Source organism: Sarcophilus harrisii, chromosome 2 (assembly GCF_902635505.1).
Source record: "Sarcophilus harrisii chromosome 2, mSarHar1.11, whole genome shotgun sequence".
Classification (NCBI taxonomy): Eukaryota; Metazoa; Chordata; class Mammalia; order Dasyuromorphia; family Dasyuridae; genus Sarcophilus; species Sarcophilus harrisii.
In genome coordinates, this window is record NC_045427.1 from 224,314,063 (window position 1) to 224,334,136 (window position 20,074).

At 35.2% G+C, this 20,074-nt stretch overlaps 1 protein-coding gene across 2 annotated transcripts in view; it reads left to right on the plus strand.

Annotated features, from left to right (window-relative positions):
- The window catches only part of ARFGEF2 (ADP ribosylation factor guanine nucleotide exchange factor 2), a 112,518-nt gene that overhangs the window by 10,962 nt on the left and 81,482 nt on the right, over nucleotides 1-20,074 (plus strand). The gene's annotated exons all lie outside the window — the stretch shown is intronic.

Sequence of the window (20,074 nt, forward strand, 5' to 3'; positions counted from 1 at the left end):
AATTTATTTCCCTTACTCTATCCCGGCAAAAACAACAAATGGAATGACACAGTGTATCAGAGTTCTGTTCTCATATATATTTCATTATCTGTTCTGTAAATCATTTGCTTTTCAGTTCAGAGTTTAGTCTTTTAGTGTTCTTTTCATTTACTTTGTATGTTATGGTTTGGCTCTGCAACTGTTCACAAAATCTTCATATTTCTCTGAATTCCTCATTTGTCATTTCTTAATGAGAAGACTCCTTTTTTTTTTCACTTTATATTTTTCTATTCTATGGTCTTCTGCTCTTTTTTTTCTTTTTCCTTGAGAGGTAGTAATAATAGTAACTTTCTACATATGACCATTTTGTATTCTTGAGAGTATGAAAATGAATAGGACAGAGAAATTGGAATTTGTTGAATTTGGGGAATTGCAGTAATTATCTTTAACAGCTCCTTAGTGCAAAAGCCCATTTTAAAAAAATAACAGTGTTCTAGTGATGTTACATGACTCTATCATAGAAATGATAGTATGAGAGGAAACAATTTCAGGTGACCCAAAAGGAATAATAATAAACTAACATTTATATGGTTATTTCATTTGATTCTTTAAATAATTCTATGAGATAGATATTTTTCTGTTTCTCTCTATTATTTTCTCCCTTTTACATATAAGTCAAGCTAAGTTGAAGAAATTATGTGCATGGATACATTTGACTGTGAATTATGCAACTATTGTCTGAGGCAGGCTTTGGATTTAGGTATTCTTTACTCCAGATCCAGTCCTCCACTCAAGAAATGGAAAGCTGCATGTTTGATTTTCATAGGTTGCAGCATGTTACCAATGATCTATGGAAGTAATCATATAAAAAACATCATCATGGATACATAAGAAAAGGAGGTGGTTCATTTATATCTAACAAGAATGAGAATTTTCAAATAGTCCCTGTTGGGAAGAAATAAACCTAGTCAATTGGGCACAAAAATAAGATGACTTTGTGCTGCTGGATAGCAGTTTGGATGAGAGTGAACGTGAACATCCTCATGCTGAATTCTGAAATGCCCCTTTCTGGTCATAAACCATATTTCATATATTCTGTATTGTTCCTATATATAATCTCATACTTAAGTATTTCTGTTTCTCTGTTTTATTTCATCTTATAATTTTTTTTTGACCATTGTGTCTTCATAGTTTTAACCGTAGTATAAACTTGTTCTCCTTAACACTATCCTTTAAACTGCCCTCTGCATTTTAATCACTTCCCTTCTTGTTTTACCATAGCTAATCTTCAGTCTTGTATTCTGCCAACCTACCCTTCTGCTTCTAAATGCTCCTAGAAAAAAAAAATCATGCAACTGTACTGATTAGATCTACTATCAATTCCTTATCTAATTTCAACTAGAGTCATTACCACACAAGCAGTCCTTTAATTTTCCCCTTATTATATTTCCCAAAATGGCTATTCCAAACCTCTCTCCTCAAGCACTCTCTCTCTCTCTCAGCAAATGACTTTGCCTCCTTTATGTAAGGCTGTCATGAGTTTTTATTGCTACTTTACTTTCATTCCTACTTAATGTCATAAAGTTTCTTATTTCCCCCATTCTACAAGATTTTCATCTAGCCCTTAATTCTTTCATTCAGTTTTTGAGCATCATGTGGCTTTTTCTTACCAAGGCAAATATCATATATTGTTCAGAGATTGTCCCAGTTACCTTTCTCATTCATCTTTATACTCTTTTTCTACTGATTCCTTTCTTGCTACACATATATATGCTTAAGTCTTTCTCCTAAACTTCAGTCTGCTTGCTGGATATTACTAGCTGGCTCCCCTGTAGATATTTCTAATTCACAGGATCTCCAAAATATTTTTTCCCCCCATACCCAATCCTAACTTCCCTATTTTTGTGTTACTACCATTCTTCAATATTTCATTTGCCATTTAGGAGAGTCATTGTTTACTCTTCACTCTCACTTCCCATATCCAATCAATGATTGAGTTTTCAACATTCTACTCTACATTATTAAATCCATTGCCATTTTTCTTCTCACATAACCACTACTCTAATTGAGGCCTTAAAACTTCTTGCCTGGTATATTGCAATAATTTTCTTTTTGGTTTTTCAGAATCCAGTTTCTCTTATCTCTAATCCTTCTTCCATACAGTTACCAAATTGATAGTACACAGTAACTGTGTTATTCTCATCCTTTTGGTGGCTTTGATGGCTCCCTGTTGACACTAAGATAAAATGTATATTTTGTTTAGCATGTAAAGCCCTTTACAATGCAGTTCTAGCCTATTTTTCTATACTGATTACACATTATTCTTTACTAAATATTTTTCATATTCTTTGTTCCAGCTAAAGAACTTCTTTATTTTTCATATATACATATACAATTATTACTGTATTTTATTCTTTTTTTTTTCATAATTATAACTTTTTATTGACAGAGCCCATGCCTGGGTAATTTTTTACATTATCCCTTGTACTCACTTCTGTTCCGACTTTTTCCCTCCCTCCCTCCATCCCCTCCCCTAGATGGCAAGCAGTCCTATATATGTTAAATATGGCACAGTATATCCTAGATACAATATATGTGTACAGAACCGAAGAGTTCTCTTGTTGCACAGAAAGAATTGGTTTCAGAAGGTAAAAATAACCCGGGAAGAAAAACAAAAATGCAAATAGTACATTCATTTTCCAGTGTTCTTTCTTTGGGTGTTTGTTTATTCTTCTTCATATACATTTCATCTCATGCATCCTACCTCTTTGTCTACACATGCTTATAATGTTCTCACTCCAGACTTACCTCTTAGAATTCTTAGCTTCCTCTGAAATTTCTCTCATCTGTATACAAGTTTTTCCTGATTCTGTAGGTTGATAATATTCTTGCCCCTTCATTTCTTGAAATTGCTTTTTATTTGTTTTGTTTATATTTTCTGCATATATTTGTGTATGTATTGTTTTCCTTCTGTAGATTATAAGGTCCTTGAGGGCAGAGACTTGTTTTTTATTTTTCTTTTCTTTTGTTTTGTTTTTTTGTTTTGATATCCTCGTAGCTTAGCAAATTGCCTACTACTTAATAACTGCATGTTGAATGGAATTTCATTTAAATCTGTAGGTCATTGGACCTATGGATTGAGCACTCCAGTTGTTAGTAAGCTCTTTTATAATCAGAAATGCAAATTTTTCCATGTCTGCTATATTTATCATATCATTACTGAGTTCCTTGAGGGTAGAGACTAACCTTTTTTTGTCTATCTCCTTGTTACCTAATAGTTAATTTTTCATTTGATAGGTGCTAGATAAATGTTGAATTGAATCTGTTCTCTTTTTCTTAAATCCTTGTGCCACTCTAACTAGTCAAATCAGTTCTTTGAGGTCAAAGACTCTTTATTTTTGCCTTTGATTTCCCAACTTCTGGCACAGTGGCTTTTGTGAAGTTCTTTTCATATGTGTTTAATGAATGTTGAATTGCACTCTGGTTTGGCTGCAGTGGTAGAAAGTGTCCACACTGATGAAATCATTGATACATACAAGTGTGAAGGGGTTTTTTTTTATTGTATTCTCCAAGATCTTTGTGGTTAACTTTGCTAGTTTTGTGTAGTTTTTGCATGATGTTTAATTTCTTCTTCCCACCTTGTGAAAGAAGCAAAAACTGGCTACAGTCTTTTCTCCTGAGTTTTTCTAAATGTATCGGAACTAGCGAATGAAATTACACTTTTTGGATAAGTAACAGAAATAATGATACAATCTCAGATTTTTCATTCTTAGTTTATAAAAGAAGAATTTGAGATCCAAATGTACTTGTCTAAATTCATAGAAGGAGTAAGTAGGAAGCTGGAATTTAAGTTCAGATCCCTCTTTTTGAAAATTAAGAACTGGGAGTAGGTGAGAGAGAGTCAAGATGGCATAGAGAAGCCAGGAATTTACCTGAACTCTGTCTAGTTTCAATGTTTAAATCAAGTCTCAAGTAGATTCTGGAGTGGCAAAATATACAAAAAGATAAAAGTAGAACAATTTCCAGCCGAAGATAAGTGAGAAGGACTTCAGTCTAATACTATAGGATGAGTAAGTTGCAACAAATTATAGAAACAATAATTTCATCAAAGAGAATATGAGATGACACACCAAAACCTCCATGGAATGTAGCCAAAGCAGCTTTTAGGGGAATATTATGGACTGTCATAGAAATATGTTTATCATGATTGCACATACATATATGTAGCCTGTATTATATTGTTTGCTGCCTTGAAAGAAAGGGAGAGAGGAGAAAAATCCAGGAACTCAAAATCTTATGATAATGAATGTTGAAAACTTTACGTATGAGTATGGAAAAAATACTATTAAAAGACCTGGGAAAGTAATAATCCAACTCAATAAAATATGACAATGAAAATTATAGCAATGAAAATATAAGGATTGGTTCCAACAGGCTATTCTTTAAAACAATTAAAAAGAAAAAGACAAAGAAAAAAAGCAGTAGAACCAACCAACACATCAACAGAATCTGATGATTATATGAAATATTAAAAAGGGAGGGAAGTAAATTTTCATTATCCCTTAGGGACCAAGCTTGGTAATTGTAGTTCACTCAGTTTTTGGAAATTGAAAAGCTTCTTCGTAGTCATTATTAATGCATCTAAGAGAAGCAGTGGCCGGGAAATGTCTTTGTATCATGTGTCTCTGATAGGACTTTGTTATCCCAGAATATATCTTGTTAAACAATAGAAATGTGAGACCAAAAGCCATTCCCCAATAGCAAAGTAGTCAAAGGATAGAGACAATTCTCAAAAAAGTGCAAACTATTATTAGGAATTTCAAATGAAATTGTTTCAAATCATTAAATAATAAGAAAAAATGCAAGTCAGAAGAGCTCAGATTTACATAGCATTCAGCAAAGTGTCAAAGGTGACAAAAGATGGGAATAGTGAATGTTGGAGAGGCAGACACAGCAATACATTGTTGATGGAACAATGATTGGTTCAGTTGTTTTAGAAAGTAGTTTGTAATTATGCAAATAAAGTAACTGAAATGTCTATACCCTCTGACCCAAAGATTTCATTGGTAGGCATATATCCTAAGGGGGTTATTTATAAAAAGAAAGACTGCATTTACGCCAGAATATTTATGGTCTCATTTGTTATGGTCTCAAATGGAAATAATATAGATAAGTATCAATTGAGATATGACTAAGCAAACTGTGGAATGTACCAAACTGTCATTTTATTATTAGAAATGATAACTATAGAGAATCATGGAAAGATGAACTAGAGCAAAGTAAAGTAAGCAAAGCCAGGAAAACAAAACATACAATGACTACAACAGTAAAAGCTGAATGTTGGAGAAATGAAAAGATACTTCTCACTGCTGACAGAGAAAGTTGTGTGTGTGGAGGCAGGGTGGGAAGTATGGTTTAGAGTCATTGAATATAATGTTAGGGAGGTTTATGCATTGGTTAATTTTATGGAAATTTTTTCTTTTCATTTTAAAAAAATTATAATAAGGGATAGCTCTGGGAGGGAGGGAGAGAAACAGGAAATCTACATGGTGTAATTAGAAAATATATCAGTGAAAAGCTGTTAGAATAAAAATTCTTTTTTCAACCACAAAATCTATGTTTTATCTTTGTAACAACAGAGTTAGCAAAAAACCTTGTTTTATATAATGTTGTAAATAAAGATTATTAACGTTTATTTTGCTTTTAAAAAACAAACCTAACAACTGTATATTCATCCATAGGGAAAACGTAAAATTATGAAGTTCAAATGCTTGCTTCCATGTATCTTTACAAGCTGATACATAGTAAATGTTTACTAAGGGCTGGTTGCTTTCCTGACTGACCAATTAATTTGTTAACTATTCTTGTTCATGTGAGTAAAACTAAATGTATCATTTATCCATATCAAGTATTTTTTATATATTCAATAGATAGAATAATCTTTAAAAATAAAGCAAAGATTCCTTATAAAGGAATTTATTTCTATTTTGTTTGCATGTCTGGTAGTTTAAAATTGAAAAAAATAAAAATATTACTTCCTAAGTTTGTTTTCTGTAGCTCTATATTTTTTCAGAAATGTAGTTTGCTTGATTTTCTGGATCAGAGTATGAATTTGTGGACTTCGTATTGATTTATTTGGAGTACTCTATTCAAAAAAAAAATATATATATATATATTCACTAACTACATGTTTCAGGAGAAATTTCTGTTATGAAATGAATTGCCTTCATTATTATTCATTAAAAAAAGTCTTTGAAGTTCTTTGGCAACAGAAAGTGTTGTTTAATACTATAGAAGAGATGAACATTCTGTCTATGTCTCAGGCAATTCTTCCCACTTGTATTATCTACTAATGGAAACATTCATGAGCTGTTTTGCCTATGATTTGCCAATTATAATTTAGATTGTAGAATCAGTCTTTCATTTATTAGTTAACATCGTTATGGAAATGATTTATTTATTTGTGTATGAAATCCTGGTCTTTTCTAAACTCTAATTTTTGCATCCTTGGAAATTTTGAATTAGTTATTGCATGAATTAGGGATATGCATGCAGCAAGCATATCACAAACTAAACATTCAAAATAGAACTTATCCCTATTCCTCACCTCTTTTAAACTGTTTTTACTGTTGTGGCCAAGCTACCACTTAATATAGTACTTGATTGATTTATATGGTTCTAATTGGTGGTGGAGGGTGGGAGGTGGGGGGGGAACAATATAGAGGGAAAGTATGAGTGAGGGGATTGGGGAAGGAAGAAGGCACAGAGAAAGTGCTTATATCCTCAAAACTTGGTGCATGGTTTGGTTTGTAGAAGAGATTTATAGATACTTATTTGCTTGTTTATTAGTTGGGGCTTTTATACTTAACAATTCCATAAACAACTTCATATGACATAAGCAGTCCCTTTGATATCGCAAACATGGCTTTGTAAATTTAATATTTTTATTTTCCCCATTTACATGTAAAACACTTTTTTATATTTATTTTAAAAAACTTTGAGTTCCAAATTCTTTCCCTCCCCACTGCTCACCCCCATTGAGAAGGCACATGAAAGTGATGGAAACCTTTCCATAATAATGATGTTGCAAAAGAAAACATAAACCTAACCCTAACCCTCAAGAAAAATAAAGCGATATATATATATATATATGCTTCATTCTGTATTCAGACACAATTAGTTCTTTCTCTGGAAATTGGTAGCATCTTCCATCATAAGTTCTTTAGAGTAGTCTTGGATCATTGTACTGCTGAGAATAGCAAAGTCATTCACAACTGATCATCCCACAACATTGCTATTACTATGTACTCAGAATGTTTTACTGTGCTTGAGATCATGGAGGACTTTTCAGGGTTTTTTGAGAGTATCCTGCTCATCATTTCTTTCTTTTAAAAATATTTTTATTTTCCCCAGTTACATGTGAAATATTTTTTTTTTACATTTGTTTAAAATTTAGAGTTTCAGATTCTATCCCTACCTCCCTACATCCCACACCCCATTGAGAAGGCCTATGCAAAGTTATGCAAAACATTTTCATAAGTCATGTTGCAAGGAAAACATAGATCCTCAAGAAAAAAAAGTTTCTTAAGTATGCTTCAGTCTTTATTCAGACAATCAGTTCCTTCTTTGGGTATGGGTAGCATTTTTTATCAAAAGTCCTTCATAGTAGTCTTGGATCAGTGTATTACTGAGAATACAAAAGTCATTCATAGCTGATCATCCCACAACATTGCTATTACTATGTATACAATACATTTCACTTTGGTTGAGCTCATGAAGGACTTTGCAGGTCCTTCAGTTTTTTTTCTGATAGTGTCCTGGTCAACATTTCTTATAAAATAATATTCCTTCATAATCCCATACCACGTTTTATTCAGCCATTCCCCAATTGATGGACATCCTTTCAATTTCCATTTCTTTGCCCTGAGAAAAGAATTGCTATAAATATTTTTATACATATAGGTTCTTTTCCTTTAAAAAAAAAATCTTTGGGATTCATGTCTAGTTAGGTCAAAGAATATGAATGATTTTATAATCTTTTGGGCATAGATTATATCTTTTTATCATTTATCAATTGGGGAATGACTTAATTTTTTTCTTATAAATTTGACTCAGTTCCTTTATATTTGAGAAATGAAGCTTCATCAGAGAAACATGCTTCAAAATTCTTTTCATAATTACTGTTACTAATTGTATTTCCCCCTTGCCCCATTTATTTTTTTCTCACTTTCCTTTCATCCTGTCCATCCTCTAGCAGGCGTCCTCAAACTTTTTAAATTGGAGGCCAGTTCACTGTCCCTCAGACTGTTGGAGGGCTAGACTATAGTAAAAACAATAACTTTGTTTTGTAGGCCTTTAAATAAAGAAACTTCATAGCCCTGGGTGAGAGGGATAAACGTCCTCAGCTGCCGCATCTGGCCAGCAGGCCGTAGTTTGAGGACCCCTGCAAGTGTTTTGCTTCTGACATGCCTCTCCCCCAAAATGCCCTCTTTCCTATCACTTCCCCCCTCCCCCCCCTCTGCCTTCTCATATCCTCTTCCCTTCCTAGTATCCTTTCCCTCTCTTACTTTTCCTGCAGAGTAAAATAGATTTCTATACCCATATTGAGTGTGTATGTTATTTCCTCTTTAAGCCAATTCTGATTAGAGTAAGGTTCACTCACTTCCCTTCCCATCCCCCTCCTTCCCCTCTATTATAAAAGCTTTTTCTTGCCTTTTTTATAGTAGTTACGTTACACCACTCCACCTCTCTCCCTTTCTCATAGTACATTCCTCTTTCACCCTTTGATTTTCTTTTCCTTTTTAGGTATTATCTATTCATGTTCAACTCACACCTGTGCCTTCTGTGTATATATACTCCTAACTACCATAGTAATGAGAAGATTCTTATGAGTTACAAGTGTCATCCTCCCATTTAGAATGTAAACAGATAAACATTGTTAAGTCCCTTGTGATTTCTCTTTCCTGATTACCTCCTTATGCTTCTTCTGAGTCCTCTATTTGAATATTAAATTTTCTATTCAGCTCTGGTCTTTTTCATCAGGAATGCTTGAAAATCCTCTTTCATTAAACTATACCTTTTCCCCTGAAGAATTATACTCAGGTGATTTTGGGTTGTAATCCTAGCTTCATTGCTCTCCAGAATATCATATTCCATGCCCTCCAATCCTTTAATATAAGAGTTGCTAAATCTTGTATTATCCCGGCTGTGCAGCTCCACTATCCTATATTGCTTCTTTCTGGATACTTGCAATATTTTTTCTTTGACTTGGGAGTTTTGGAATTTGGGTATAATATTCATAGGAGTTTTCATCATGGGATCTCTTTCAGGTGATCAGTGGATTCTTTCAACTTCTATTTTACTCTCTGGTCCTTGAATATCAGGACAATTTATTTTTTAGTCAATTCTTGAAAGATGATGTTCAGGTGCTTTTCTTTTTTTGATTATAGCTTTCAGGTAGATCAACAATTTTTAAATTATCTTTTCTGGATCTATTTCAAGTCAGCTATTTTTCCATTGAGATATTTTAACATTTTTTTTTCTACTTTTTCATTGTTTTGGATTTATTTTATTATATCTTGATTTCTCTTAAAGTCATTTGCTCAATTCTAGTTTTTGAGGAATTATTTTTCTCTGAGCTTTTGTACTTCCTTTTCCATTTGGCCAATTTTGCTTTTTAAGGCATTCTTATTAGCTTTTTGTATTTCCTTTTGCATCACTCTCATTTCTCTTACCAATTTTTTCACAATCACTTTTTAACTTTTCCAAAGCCCAAGATCAATTTTTATTTTTCTTGGAGGTTCTGGATGTAAGAGCTTTGACTATATTATCTTCTTCTGAGTTTATATTTTATAACGTTATATGCTCGGAATCTTTTTCTTTTTACTCATTTTCCCAGCCTGTTACTTGGCCATTAACTCTTTGGGTTTTTTCCTTTGTTTTGTTTATTTTATTTGAAGAAACAGAGTAAGGAAAAAGAAAAACAGAAAATCAATACAAAACAAAATGAAATAAAAGAAAACATTATCACATGCCCAGCATCAGGGAAAATTCAAAATATCTAACAACAAATCCCAATTTAAGAAAATGTAATATTATTAAGAAGAAATTATATTCATTAACTCTTTGTTAAAAGAGGACTCTATTTCCAGGGTGGAGGGTGCAATGTCCCAAGCTTCAGATGTTTTGTGCAGCTGTTTTCAGAGATCCTCCTAGGAACTAGTTTATGAGCCAGCGCTGCTATCCAGACTTGAGTATGGGCAAAGCAATGGAGTTCTGCCATGGTGCTAGCAAAGAGACCCCTGCAATTTCCCTCTGATCAACTCTTCAGCTTTCCCCTTTCCCATCTGTGGGTAAGATCTCCAGAAGCCATAGTTGTCCCATTTATGGTTGCTGCTGCTCCTGCCACTGCCTGTGTTGATTCAATGGTTCTCGAAGCCTGATCCTGAGCTGGGGCTCCCTTTCCAACCTAGTATGCCAAACCTTTTCTGTTGAGTTGTCCTTAGCCTCTGTGAGCTGAGAGGTTTGAAGATTGCTACCACTGCTAAAGATTTAGGGACTCTACTGCTTGTTCCTGGTTTCTTGGGGTTTGGACTATACTGGCCTACCCTGTTGCAACAAACCTCTCCTAGTGTCCTTCCAATTGTTCTGATTTTTTTGAGTTCTGACATTCTAAAATTTGTTTAGAGTTATTATTTAAAGGTATTTGGAAGTATTTGGGGGGAGAACCCAGCAAGTTCCCACCTTTACTCTGCGATCAGGGGTTCTAACCTTCCCCCATGGCTTATTTAAAAAAAAAAAAAAAAGTTTTTATTTAATAAAAACAACTACTGTCTAGCTGTGTGATCCTGGGCAAATCACTTAACCCCAGTTGGGGGGGGGGGGATCTAATTTTCTTTTCTTTTTAAGTTCTTATTAATAGTATTTTTTTCCAGATACATGCAAAGATAATTTTCAAAATTCACCGTTGTAAAATCTTGCATTTCAAAATTTTTTCCCTTTCCCCCCTCCCCTAGACAGCAATCAGTTCAATCAATACAGGTTAAACAGTTCTTCTAAGCATATTTTCATATTCATCATGTTTTACAAGAAAAGTCAGATCAAAAGGGGAAAAAACAAACAACAACAAAAGGTGATAAACATAGTAGCTCTCTTGGACTTGGGTTTTTTTATTTTGTTTTTGTTTCTGCCACATTGAACTCTTTGTGCAAATTTCAGATACTTCTGTGGATTTTTTATCCATCATTAAGGGATAATTTTACTTTCAAAATTAAAGTCAATAAAAATTTATATTAAATTGCTGAAAATTTCAAATGATTATTGTTGTTCCCAAATTATGACAATTTTTAAAAGTTGCACTTTGGGTAGTTAAATCGTTTTGTTATATAATTGCAAGAAAGAATGATGTTGAGAAATATAACACATTGGGGTATTTTTAGCCTCTAAACACAGATTATTTAACTTCACATTTACATGCATATCATCATCTCATCTGTGTCAGGAGTCCAGGCAACTGATTTCACACCATCTTGAATTTCAGCACAAGTAGCTCAAATTTTACATCCATTTAACATTCTGAGTTAAGTAATATATTTCCTCTTATTGCAATGATTTCATTGAACTAAATAAATTTTATTAATCTCCTTTTATTTTTAGAATTTCAAATTTGGTATTTAATTGAGGGTTTTTAATTTGTTCTTTTTCTAGTTTTTTAGTTGTAAGCCCAATTCATTGATCTTCTCTTTTTCTATTTTATGCAAGGAAGCATCTAGAGATATAAAATTTACCCTAATTTGGCTGCATCCCACAAATTTTGGTATGTTGTCTCATTGTCATTCTCGTGGATGAAGTTATTGATTGTGTCTGTAATTTGTTGTTTTACCCATTCATTCTTTAGGATTAGATTATTTAATTTCCAATTAATTTTTGGTCTATTTTCTCCTGGCTTTTTGTTGCATCATGATTTGAAAAAAAAATTGCATTTACTATTTTTGCCTTTCTGCATTTGATTTTGACGGTTTTATGCCCTGATATGGTTACTAATCATACAAAGCTTTTATGACATTCTGTTTACTTCCTTTGCTTCTTTCTTATTTATTTTATGGTTTGATTTATCTAGTTCTGAGAGAGCAAGGTTGAGATTCCCCACTAGTGTAGTTTTGCTGTCTGTTTTTTCTTGCATCTCTCTTAACTTCTCCTCTAGGAATTTGGATGCCATACCACTTGGTGTATATATGTTTAGTATTGATATTGTTTCATTATCATTGAACTAAATAAATGCATTTATGTGGGGATTGCATTCTAACATATCCATTAATTTGGCCATTGCTTCCTTTTCTCCCACCTCCAGGGAGCCTCATTTTCATTTTACAACTGGATTCTCAAAATAATCCCGTGCTTTATATATATATATATATACTTATTGATGTGTTTTGCTTTTCCACAACAAATATTCCTGGATATATGTCACTTTCCTCCCTCACCTTCATTGAACTTTTCTTGTGACAAAGAAAGTTAATCAAAAATAGCAAGTGTATACTGACAGTTTATACAGCTTCTTGCCCCTTTTGTCCCTTTTCTCTGCCAGAATTAGGGAGGGACATTTTCTGTTTTCTTTTCTCTGAAACTAAAACTGTTTATTATAATTACGCAGCTTGGCTTCCTTTCAGAATTTACATTTATGCTATAGTAGTCATTCTTCTGATTCTAATTCTTTCACTCAGCATCAAAAGGCATACTTTTTAATGATGAGACAGATCTTCCTCTTGGTAGAGAGATAGTGGGTTATGGGTGTGAAAACATAAATTTTTATGGTTTTTGTGTCTATTTTACTTTATTCATTTTCTGTGTTATGAAGAAGGAATAAGTATAAGGGGTATTTCAAAGAAATGATTGAGGTATAAAAGCCAGAGTACCAATAAAAGTATAAAAAATCCTTGCTTTCCAAAGCTGCTACTGTTTTTCATAAGCAACTCAAGTTTATTAATTAAATTCCTAAAGAAAATATAAACATCTGACCCTTATTTTGTTACATATATTTTATCCGCTCGTAGGTGGTGCAGTGGGTTCAGCACTGGATTCCAAGTCAGAAACCTGAATTCAAATTTAGCCTTTGATACTTAGAAGCTGTGTGACTGTTTTATCCTGTTTATCTGTTTCCTCACCTATAAAATGAGGATAATAACCGTAATGCAGTTAGTGGCAGTGCAGAGAGTTGGGTTGTGAGAATCCCCTACTGGTCAGCACAGGTCCAATGTGAAAGAATTCACAAACCCGAAATATTAGTGGCAAAAAGGAAGTTTTATTGGCACTAAGAAGTCAGCTTTGCTAGGAAGGTAGACTTTCTCAGTGGCAAAGTCCTGGTAGGGAAATAGAGATCCTAGCAGAGAAATAAAAAGGGATTTTCATTGAGAAGAGGGTCTCTTCACAGCGGACAGGAATCCTGGCAGACAGCTATGCCAAGGATAGGTTCTTTGACAAGGAACAATTCTGCTTCGGACATTCTGCAAAGTAATGAGTTAAAAATTGTCTTTTTTATAAGAGATCAATTGAAAGCTATTCCTTTAATGTTATCACTGCCCCCCAGGCCTAGATTTCCATTTGCATGAGACCACTTAAGTTAAAGCTAAGTAGGAGTAGTCCTGGACTCATTTTCAACTCAATAGAGGGTATAGCTAGTTGTGATGACCGTGTATTTTAAAATCAGCTGGAGTCAGGAATTCAGGTTAAGGGAAAATCTTTATTCTCAGTAGAGGCGAAGGGGGATCAGAGGTGAAGGGGTTGTGGAGGTTCACGATGGCAATGGGTGCAGCTGAGTGAAGAAGCCAGCCAGCAGTCTCTCTCTGCTTCTCTCCACCTCTCTGCCTCCACCCACTAAAATCGTCATTTCCTATACAACACATCAGGATTTACACAAAGAGTGGGCGGAGGCCATTCTTTCTCCAAGCATATATATTACTAGAATATGGTCCAATTACTATTTATCCTCATGTTCTTGGGACCTCAGTGCATCAATTCGAGTTTCAGCCCATTACAGCTAGTCACCACTAAGATAACAGAATGAAATTACTTATCTTGATTCCCTGAGGCGGGTCTCTCCCAGAGGAGAGCTCCTCAGAGTTTCCTTCCCATTGCCCCAAAAGTTCAAGGAGAACACTATTTTCATCATTTTCTCTCCTCAAGTAGTCACCCTCAGATTCATTTGGGATAAAAGGGTGAAGCTATCTTTCTGTAACTGCTTCGAGCTGGCAAGGATTGTAGAGATGTCCCTGGGTTCACTTGGGGATTCATGCCAGGAGAGGAGGTGTGAGATCTGAAAATAGCAGCAGGACATCTAAGGGGTGTTGTGCGGCCCATCCCATGGTCTCCAGGCTGGAGGAGCAGTTGATAATCCGTAGCTTGAAGCCTAGAGAAAAGAAATCTCAGGAGCAGATTAAAAGTGGGATGTCATCCAGGGTTAACATGGTGAAGTTTGGGAATGGGGCCTTTGCAAAAAATGCATAAGGTCCTATCTGTGGGCTGCCTTAAGAATGTTGATAGCCCACCCAACAAAGCTGAACAACCCCACTGCCCACAGAGCTCCCTAGCTGCTGGCATGAGCTGTAGAATCTAGGAGTTAATTGCTGGTAGAGGCATATTGGCCAGCTGCTTGATTGTGGGAACAAGGTTAGAAAGGATGTCCTCATGTTCTTGAGTATCCCACCCAGGGGGCTAGCATTGTTGTGCCTTTAAGGACCAAAGAACATTTCCCCCAAATACCTGCTTTTGTCTCAAAAGAAGGCATGGGGGCTGTGTTTGAGGTGCTGACATTGACAGTGAAAGGATCAGTTAAGTAGCTTAGAGTGCAAGATAGATAGTGCTCGGTCTGAGGGGTTTGAAACCAGCCAGAGGAAGAAAGGATATAGATCACTCTCATTCCCTTTCCCAGTTTCAAAGCTCTAGTTAGGGCAGTGAGTTCAGCCTTCTGGGCAGAAGTCCCAGGAGGCAGTGGTTTACCTTCTAGGGTGCCATTGGGAGTCACTACAAAATAACCTGCTTTTCTTTCTTTCCCCATTTTCAAGAAAACAATGATGTCTCTCCGCTGGGAAAAGTCAGGGAGCAGGGTGGCAGGGTTAAGGGTATGACATATCCAGAGAGTCAGGTCAGGTAGGATACCCTGATATCTATTAAGCCTCCCACCAAGCCACTGATGCTCTTTGGCTTCTAAAATACTCAACCCCCATGTTTAAAACCTCTAATGACTGTCCCAGGGTTAATTTTGAGGTCTCTTCAATTAAAAGGACCTCGGTAGCCACTGCTTTAAGGGAGGATGGCCATCCTAGGGAAACAGAGTCCATTTTTAAAATGTACAGGATAAGCATGCATTCAAAGAGCTCTAGTTCCCTTAAGAAATAGAGGACCTGTGTGGGATCAATCTAAAAAATTTCTCTGGAGGTCTGAGAAGAGAAAATTGGGTCCCCAATCTCACCATTAAATTGTGCCCCAATAAGGCAATAAACAAGCATTTAAATGACAGGTTACCAAGCTGGCGAGGCAGAGGAGAGGTTTCGAGAAGGCCCAGTCTATGGGGGGAGGAGTGCCATAGTGAAGGAGAAAGAAATTCAATGGTCTTATGGGCCACATCCAGGGATAGTGAGGGTTCTGCTGTTGATGTCATGTTAGAACTGGAGGGAGGGGGAGCTTGACCAAGCCCCAAACTTCTGTTAGAGGGCAGGGCATTGGGGAGACAGCTCGACCCCTGTGGGCAGTTCCTCCTCCAGTGCTCCTCCTACTCAAATTCAGCACAAGGACTGGGAAATTTAAAGCATGGACTTTTGTCTCTTTAGAGACATTGCTGGACATAAGGTCTTGTTCAGAAAGGGATTTAGGACTGCAGAAGGATGCAGAAGGAGGCTCCCTTGTCCCTAGAAGGGCTGGAAGGAGGGAATTTGGTTTCCTTCCAGCTAGTTTAAGTAGCACATTACAATGCTGTTTTAATTTAAGTTTTTAGGTTTGAGATTTTTGAAGCCGAATTTGTTTCTGCCTGAGGAAGTATCCTTAGAAACAGTTATTTTGTCCCATTTTGCCAAAGCCTTAGTTTCCCTGATTCTGTAGTGCCTCGTCCATCTCTAGATGTCTCTAGAGATGGAGAGATGACAAAATGCTCCCTGAGTAAGGGAGTGAGGCATCTCTGAGAGAATGCTGCTCGATTGATAACTCAAATCTTTCCGGGTATTTGAGTGTCCAGCTATAGAATAAAACAAGAAAAGTCTTTACCTCGTCCAGATTTTCAGGGATCCTGGTCAATCAGGGAACCTAAATGATGCTGTTAGTGGCAGTGCAGTTTGGTCAGAGGCGGCAGTTCAACGTGAAAGAATTCATGAACCTGAAAAGTTTGACTAGCAAAAGGGAAGTTCTATTGGCATTGAGAAGTCAGCTTTGCTAGGAAGACTGACTTCCTAGTGAAAAGGTCCTGGCAGAGAAATAACAAAAGGTTTTCACTGAGAAGAGGGTCTCTTCATAGCGGAGCAGGAGTCCTGGCAGGCAGCTATGCCAAGGAGAGAGGTTCTTGACAAGGCGTAATCCTGCTTAGGACATTCTGCAAGTTATGAGTTTTAAATTGTGTTTTTTATAGGAAATCTGAGATTGAAGTTTTAATTGATGAGATCCCTTCAGTGTTGCCACTGCTCCCAAACCTAGATTTCCAATTGAATGAGACCACTTAAGTTCCAGCTACTAGGAGTAGTCCTGGACTAATTTTCAACTCAATAGAGGGTGCTCAATAAAAATATCAGGTCCAGATCTCCAGCTAAATGAGACCACTTAAGTTCAACTAAGCAGGAAGTGGTCCTGGGCTAATCTTAATAAAACCACTTAACTGCCCTGTAGGGTGGGTCTCTGTCAGAGTAGAACATCTCAGAGTTCACCCCATGCCTTCCCCCCCAGAGTCAGAGATGACAGTTTCAGGGTTCCTCCAGACAATAGCACCTATCTCCCAGAATTACTATGAGGATCTAATGAGATGATAATTAATAAAGTGCTTAACACAATGTCAGGCACTAGTAGGTACTATATAAATACTAGGTATTCTTGTTTTTGGGGTCAGGAAGGCCAAAGTTCAAATCAAGTTTCACATCCTTATTAGCTATGTGATTTCTGTTTATGATCTCAGTCAAGTAACTTAGTCTCTGTTTGCTTCAGTTTTCAACATTGTGAGAATAATAATAGCGCCTACCTTGAAGGATTATTATGAAGATCAAAAGATAAAATATTTCTAAACTACTTAGCACAGTATCTGGCATATAGTAGGTGCTACAAAAATGCTTTTTCCTTCATATTACCCCCCTGTCGGGGCTGGGAAAATAAAGTTAAATGTGCAACAAGTATTTCTAATTAATTGCTTTATCATCAATAACTTGTAAGGAATGCAAATAGCCTTAGGAATTAGAAAACCAATTTAAGCGTAGGAGATAGCAAGCAAATCTGTTTCAGGTTATTTTAACAATGGAATTTATTATATCCAAGTCACTCATTGTTTATTATGATTTGAATATATCCATTGGGTAGAGAACTACATCCCACAAGCTGTGTTTCTGTCTTTGTCCAAATAACTCGGGCATTGGCTCAGTCCTTTTCTTCCCTTTCTCAGTGAATTAAAGAATATCCTCTTCTGTTCTTTCCTGATTTCTTATGAATATGGAATAATCCTATATTATTAAAACTGCTTTTTCTTATTTGAATGGCATTTTTTTTTGACTGTTTACATTTGTTGTTTGCTTTGGAAATTGACAGATTTAACCACTCTGTACCTTAAAGTTTATAAACAACAATGTAAATTCTATTGATTGTCATTTTGTATTCAGAGATTGTTCTGGCCAGTTTTATAATATTTCTTGAATAGTAGTATTTGGGATTTTTTATTGTTATCTTCTGGGAGATCTATAATTTTTATCTTTTTGTAGTCAGCCTTTAATGTCCACTGCTTTAGCTTGTCTGAGTGTGTGGTTTTTTTTTTTTTTTTAATGTTGTTGACACTTTAATATTTTTGTGCTTCAAATTTCTTAACCCTCTCTCTCAAAGCTGATACCTTTTTGGAGAGATTCACCATCATGTATTCAGTTTTTCCTACTTTGCTATTTTAAAATTTTACATTGAGAACACTGATGTCCAACCCAAATTCATAACTGGTTTCCCCTTTTAAGACAAGTTATTAACCTGGAGTCTACTAACTTTTTAGAAAAAAAACATTTAAAAAAACTTACAATATAATGGTTTATCTCATCTATAAAATGGGAATAATAATAGCAAGTACCTCAAGAGAGGTATTGTAAGGATCAAATAAGATATGTAAAAAAGTTCTTTGTAAACCTTAAATGCTATATGAATGCTAATTACTATCATCCTAATTATTTTATGCATTTACTTTGTAATCCAGGAGTTTACTTTGTATTTTATTTTAGCCATTTATTTTAACCATTTAGATATTTAAGAGCATCTGAGATGGGGTTCCATAGACTTCATTAAACTATTAAATAGATCCATGCCCTATTAAAATCCCTTGTTAGAATCCCCTGTTTTAAGAGTTTTGTTTCTCTTTTGAATTATTCTGGAATTACTTACTGTTGTATGATTTCTGAAAAGCCGGCAGGATTTTCTTTCATTAGATAATTTTGAGCCATTTTTTTTCTTCATATTATATAATATTTATTTAAAGTGTTATGGTTTCTCATGAAGTTTTACTTATTCTTCCTTATGTTTTATTTTCCACATGTTGGTTTATCTACTTGGGCTAAGTTTCTGCTTTATTTTTTCTCTTGATCTTTTGGTCTGTTAGTTGATGTTTCTCATCACATGTATCTGGGAATCTTCTTTGCTTCAGCTATTGCACTATATTGCATTATATAGTTCTATAAAGCTGAGTAGTTGGTTGTATGAAGCGTCATTTATTTGGAGAATATCCTGATGGTCTAGACTAGATTCTCTGTTTTAAATAATCTGGGGTGGACAAAGACTAGCCTTAGCCAGATTTCAGGCACCTTTCCTCCAAACTTGATACTTATTCTTCTCTAGCCTGTGGTACTCAGCATTGGTGCTTTTGATGTTTTCTATTCCTTTCCACCTTCCCTTCTTTCTCTTGTTTTATGCTGGGCAATGAATGTCTGCTTCCTATTGGGTTTGGTCAGAGTTGAGGATCCTTTTATACAACCCTGAGATGAAGATCTGTGAATTTACCTCTGTTCACATTCTATGCTAGGTATATGGATTGGTGTGGGAACACTGAATGGAAACTCCATGTGTTAGAATTCTTTCATTGAAGCTTTTACCTTGTACTACTTTGCTGTCTTTGTAGATTCTAGTTGAACCCAATTCAACTTTAATTATTTTTATGAAGAAGTTCCAATGATAGGAAATGTGAGAAGTTAAGAAAATAACTTGTAATGAGACTTTAACTAAAACTCCCCTAAGTTAAAAAAACAAAAAGAATCTAAACAACCATTTCTCTGTATCTTTTGGTTAAAGAAGAAATAATAAAAATGGACACATTATAAAGTACCTTTACTTTGAGGTTTGAAGTTGGAAAAGTTTACAGAAAGCCAGCTATCCTACCATTTTCCTGGTTAAACCCAACAAACCCAGCCTTATTTAAAACAATAAATGCAAAAGCTAAAGGTAAACCTCATTTCACCAAATTGGATATTAATGTTTTCCTGTGATCTCATCATCCAAATGGGTCTTGGCATTATAAATATAAATTTCTGAAAACCTATCTATCTTCATGATATCAGATTTCATTGACTATTCCTACAATCTCATATCTTCTCTTACTTGCCAAGATAAATAGGAGAGGGAAAATTGAGTCTTTTCTCATAAAGAACATATGCACTCTTGTTCCTGTCAGGTTCCATCTCCATTTACAGTAGACCTAATGAGTTAGATATAGGTATTTTTTGGATGATGTACATAATTGGCTTGGATGTGAACAACCCCAAAAGTTCACATTTTGCACTTTCCTACTAAGTGTAGTTCTTCTACAGATTTCTGAGGTCATCATGTATGTAAATTCCCAACAAAAAGAATTCTTGGCATCTAGAGTTATATGTTCTAGAATTCTAAGAAA